General features: G+C 32.5%; 1 pseudogene; it reads left to right on the top strand.

The window, feature by feature from the left end:
* The first annotated feature begins 2,925 nt into the window (after window positions 1-2,925).
* On the top strand, window positions 2,926-3,457 carry LOC114096646 (high mobility group protein B1-like; annotated as a pseudogene).
* The last annotated feature ends 2,406 nt before the right edge of the window (window positions 3,458-5,863 follow it).

Below are 5,863 nucleotides of genomic sequence, written 5' to 3'. Positions count from 1 at the left end.
ACATGATTCTTTACTTAGAGGACCCAAAAATTCCACCACAAAACTGTGAGAACTAATAAATTAATTCATCAAAGTAGCAGGATATAAAATCAACACCCATAAATCAAAGGCATTTCTGTACATCTTTGACAAATTCTATGAAAGAGAAACTAAGAAAACAGCCTCATTTATAATAGCCTTCATAAAAAAATAAAATACTTGGGAAACAACAAAAGAGGTGAATGACCTCTACAATGAAAACTACAGACACTAAAGAAAGAAATTAAAGAAAACCTTAGAAGTTGGAGAGATCTCCCTTTCTTTTGGATATTCAGAATTAATGTTGTCATAATGACCATACTACCAAAAGCAAAACACAGATTTAATGCAACTCCAGTAAAAATCCAATGACATTTCTCATGGAAATATAAAAAGTAGTCATGAACTTCATCTGGGTAAAAAGAGGCCCAGAATAGCTAAAGCAAACCTTATAAAGAAGATGAAGCAGATGTCATCACTATACCAGACTTTAAACTATACTACAGAGCAATAGTCACAAAAACAGCATGGTATTGGTACCCAAATGGACTTGTCCAATGGCACAGAATATAGGACAATAGACTAACCCACATAAACACAATTATCTCATATTAGACAAAGGCACCAAAAATATATTGGAGAAAAGATATACTCTTCACAAATCGGTGATGGGAAAACTGGAAATCTATATGCAGCAAAATGAAATTATACCTCTATCTCTCACCCTGAACAAAATTCAACTGAAAGTGGATCAAGGACCTAGGAATTAAACCAGAGACCCTATGCCTAATAGAAGAAAAAGTAGGCCATAATCTTTATCATGTCAGATTAAGCCCCTACTTCCTTAATAAGGCTACTAAAACACAAGAAATAAAATCAAGAATAAGCAAATGGGATGGATTTAAACTAAAAAGCTTCTTCTCAGCAAAAGAAACAGTCAGTGAGGTGAATAGAGAGCATACACTTTGGAGCAAATCTTTACCCCTCACATATCAGATAGAGCACTGATCTCTAGTGTATATAAAGAACTCAAAAAGCTAAATAATAATAATAATAATAATAATAATAATAATAATAATAATAATAATGGCAGCCCCATCAATAACTGGGCCAAGGAAATTAACAGACATTTCTCAGAAGGTGATATACAATAAATCTGTAAATACATGAAAAACTATTCAGCATCTTTAGCAACTGGAGAAATGCAAATCAAACCTACTCTAAAATTTTATCTCACTCCAGTCAGAATGGCAGCTATTATGAAGACAAACAACAATAATTGTTGGTGAGGATGTGGGGAAAAAAGGCACATTCATATATTGCCAATATGGAAAGGAGTATGGAGATTCCTCAAAGAAGTAGAACTAGAACTGTAATTTGCCCTAGCTATCCCACTCCTCAGTTTATACCCAAAGGACTTAGAATCGGCATGCTTCATTTACAGAGCCACATCAATGTTTATAGCATCACCATTTGCATTATCTTAATTTTGGAGCCAACCTAGATGCCTTTCAGTAGATAAATGAATAAAGTAAATGTGATATATATATATATATATATATATATATATATATATATATATATAATATACATACACACACAGACACACACACACACACAATGGAATATTATTCAGCATTAAAAGAGAAAAAAAGGATGGCATTTGCAGGTAAATAGATGGAGCTGGAGAATATAATGCTAAGCCATGTAAGCCAATCCCAAAAAATGAAATGCCAAATGTTTCCTCTGATATGTGGATGCAGATCCATATTGGGGATGGGGGCATGGAGCTTTGGAGGAACAGAGAAACTTTAGATAGGGCAAAGGGGAAGGAGAGGAAGAGAGGGGGCATGTGAGTAGGAACAATGGTGGAATGAAATGGACACCATTACCTTAAGTACATGTAAGAAGATATGAATGGTGTGACTCTACTTTGTGTACAACCAGAGACATGAATAATTGTGCTCTATATGTGTACTATGATTCAAAATGCATTATACTGTCATTGTGTAACAAATTAGAATAAATAAATAAATTTTAAAAATAGAGGACAAGGAGATTGTGGAATTTTTTGTATTTAATGACAAAATATTTGAATTATTTTAAAAGTTATACAGAGACATTTTAACGTTATATGTGCATCTAAATCCATATGTATTTTATATCATATTTCACTTTTCCTAACTTAAAAATTAAAATGGCATTGGCATATAAAATTATTTAATATGAAATGCTATTCAAATTTAAGGTACTCATATTATTTATTTTAATTCTTTATATTTATTTTAATTCTTTATATTTATTTTAATTCATAGTGATAATACTAATGCAGAATAAGTTTTCTGTTATTGTGGCTCTTTTTAAGAATAAAAAAAAACACTTAATTACAAATGAGTCCTTATAAGGTATATTTAAGTACTCTCTTATCCTATCACTATACTTATGTTATTGTCTATTACAATTTGAACATTTTCATGGTAGAAATTAAGGATACAAAAGTTTCAGTTTGAGAGTTTAGTTTAAAAGCATTAAAATAGGATAATTCATAAAAGTGACTTGCTCAAAAATGAAAATACAAAAGTCATTGTGTGATCTCCACACAATTCTAATTTCCAGAATCCAAAATCATTTCTTATTATCTTTATTGGCCCAAACTCTTTGTGCATGATAACTCCATCCATTTTAGAAAATGTGCAATAAGGGCTCTCACAGACATTGCAGTACATTGAGCTCCATAGAGACAGCCCCGGGGCAAGTGAGAGCCGGGTGGGCACTGGGTGACTCTGTGCCTCACTAAGGAAAAATAACTACAGGAGGGCAAAGGAGATCCTAAGAAGCCAAGAGGCAAAATGTCATCATATGCATTCTTTGTGCAAACTTGCCGGGAGGAGCACAAGAAAAAGCACCCAGATGCTTCAGTCAACTTCTGAGAGTTTTCTAAGAAGTGCTCAGAGAGGTGGAAGACCATGTGTGCTAAAGAGAAAGGAAAATTCGAAGACATGGCAAAGGCGGACAAGGCCCGTTATGAAAGAGAAATGAAAACCTATATCCCTCCTAAAGGGGCAACAAAAAAGAAGTTCAAGGATCCCAATGCACCCAAGAGGCCTCCGTGGGCCTTCTTCTTGTTCTGTTCTGAGTATCGCCCCAAAATCAAGGGAGAACATCCTGGCCTATCCATTGGTGATGCTGCAAAGAAACTGGGAGAGATGTGGACTAACACTGCTGCAGATGGTAAGCAGCCTTATGAAAAGAAAGCTGCCGAGCTGAAGGAAAAATACGAAAAGGATATTGCTGCCTACTGAGCTAAAGGAAAACCTGATGCAGCAAAAAGGGAGTTGTTAAGGCTGAAAAAAGCAAGAAAAAGAAGGAAGATAAGGAAGATGATGATGAGGAGGAGGAAGATGAAGAAGATGAAGAAGAAGATGATGATGATGAATAAGTTGGTACTAGTGCAGTTTTTTTTTCTTGTCTATAAAGCATTTAACCACCCCCTGTACACAACTCACTCCTTTTAAAGTAAAAAATGAAATGTAAGGCTGTGTAAGATTTGTTTTTAAACTGTACAAAGTCTTTTTTTGTGTAGTTAACACACTACCGAATGTGTCTTTAGATAGCCCTGTCCTGGTGGTAATTTCAATAGCCACTAACCTTGCGTGGTACAATATGGGGGTTGTAAATTGGCGTGGAAATTTAAAGCAGGTTCTTGTTGGTGCACAGCCAAATTAGTTATATATGGGGATGGTAGTTTTCATCTACAGTTGTCTCTGATGCAGCTTATACGAAATAATTGTTGTTCTGTTAACTGAATACCAACCACTCTGTAATTGAAAAAAAAAGTTGCAGCTGTTTTGTTGACATTCTGAATGCTTCTAAGTAAATACAATTTTTTATTTAAAAAAAGAAAATGTGCAATAAGGTTTGTTCCACATTTCAATCATGAACAAATAATGACAAATCATCATGTTGTGTTTTCATTTTTAAGTCAAATTCACATTTGAAGAGTAATAACTTCCCAGGTGACTTGATGATCTTCAATACTTGTAGTGAATTTGTGTTCTCTAAAAAGTTGCTGTCTTCTTATTTATATTTGATTCTTACAAAATATTGGGGGCAGAGTGATTCATCTAGTTTGAAAATGAGACCTACACTAATTCACCCAGTAGAATTCCTCTATCCAGATAAAGATGTAGCAATGGAGAAAAAATAATTCCTCTATCCAGAAACTATCTTGTAAACAATGTGTGATAAGACAGATTTTATAGTTATAAGAGAATTTAAACTAATTATTATTTCAGCTATTATTTCTGTAATTTTCATGAGAAAATTCTAGAAAAAGAATATAAACCTAAGTAGTTTTGAGCTAGAGGTTATTTTATATATGAAGTTCAAATATTGCACAGAGTTGACCAAGACATTTTTTTAGCCAAACTATTGTTTTAAGATATGATTCTTCTTAAGTCATTTACTTGACTGAAAATCAATACTGCAGTGGTAATTTTAAGCTTCACTTTAATATATTACATAACTATAAGACAGTGTTATGTTATAGAAGTAATTTATGAAATTCTACTCCATGTTGTTGTTTTACTGCTCACCCCCTGGCTATATGCAAGATTTATGTGGTTCTACTGTTTCTCATGCTGTCTAACTTTGTATTCTTCATGAAAATTTAGTAGGGATTTCAAAGAATATCACATGGAATTCACAGTGTGGAGCATTAAAGGTATTTCAGTCATGTATATGGAATTTTGAAAAAAGTGACTATAAAATGGTTCAAAGTAACGGATTGGCAAACTTAGATTTCCATGATAAATACATTCTAATCAAAAACCCTAAACAATTTAAGTTTAAATTTCACAAATTATTTTTTTAAAATGTATCAGTGGAGAAAAAATAATTCCTCTATCCAGAAACTACCTTGTGAATAATGTGTGATAAGACAGATTTTATAGTTATAAGAGAATTTAAACTGATTATTATTTCAGCTATTATTTCTGTAGTTTTCATGAGAAAATTCTAGAAAAAGAATATAAACCTAAGTAGTTTTGAGCTAGAGGTTATTTTAAATATGAAGTTCAAACTTTTTTTTTCAGATGTGGAAACTCAGTAATCAGAGAGGTTAAGGTCACAATCAAATATAGATTTTTCAATCAACATCAGATTTTATAAAAGATCTGATATCTGTAGAAGTATGATAGCTACCAAACGATAATCATCTACCCTGATAATTGTTAAACATACTATATTATTATTAACTTGCCATTAGTGATTCTTTTTTTTAAATCTTTAAAAATAGCACTAATTGTTTTTTTGTATAAGGAAGGTTGTGAATCACAGATGTAAGTATTCACTTTATACCTCTCATATTTTTATTCAATGCTTTCCACAAGAAACTAAAACATGAACTAAACCTAAATATCAAAGATATTTTAAAATTTAAGGCAAAGACATGACCAAATTCCAAGTTGAGTGGTGATATCTATGAATCTAGTTTATGGTGATTAAGAAAATAGTTGATAATTTCTGTTTTATATGGAGAAGGGATATTAAGAGACAGAAATTTTAATGTTATTAAATTTAATTTCTATGTTAACAGGTAGCTTTAAATTTTATATTTCTAGTGTGTCTTAGGCATATTGATAGTTATTAAAATTGCCTCAAGAAATTGTAAGACATAGGTTGTATTACTTCCCTTTTTCAGATGAGGCGATTGAGATTGAGTGTTTTACATAAATTTCCCCAAATCACACAGGAGCAGTATGGCAGGACCAGGCTTTACAGCCAAGTCTCTGACTGCATTATCAGCTTTATGAGGAATTTTCACAAGTCTTTGCAAAATGCTCAC

This window comes from Marmota flaviventris, chromosome X, assembly GCF_047511675.1.
Source record: "Marmota flaviventris isolate mMarFla1 chromosome X, mMarFla1.hap1, whole genome shotgun sequence".
NCBI classification, from domain to species: domain Eukaryota; kingdom Metazoa; phylum Chordata; class Mammalia; order Rodentia; family Sciuridae; genus Marmota; species Marmota flaviventris.
The sequence above is the reverse complement of the archived record's forward strand: the minus strand, read 5'-3'. Positions and strand labels throughout refer to the sequence as shown.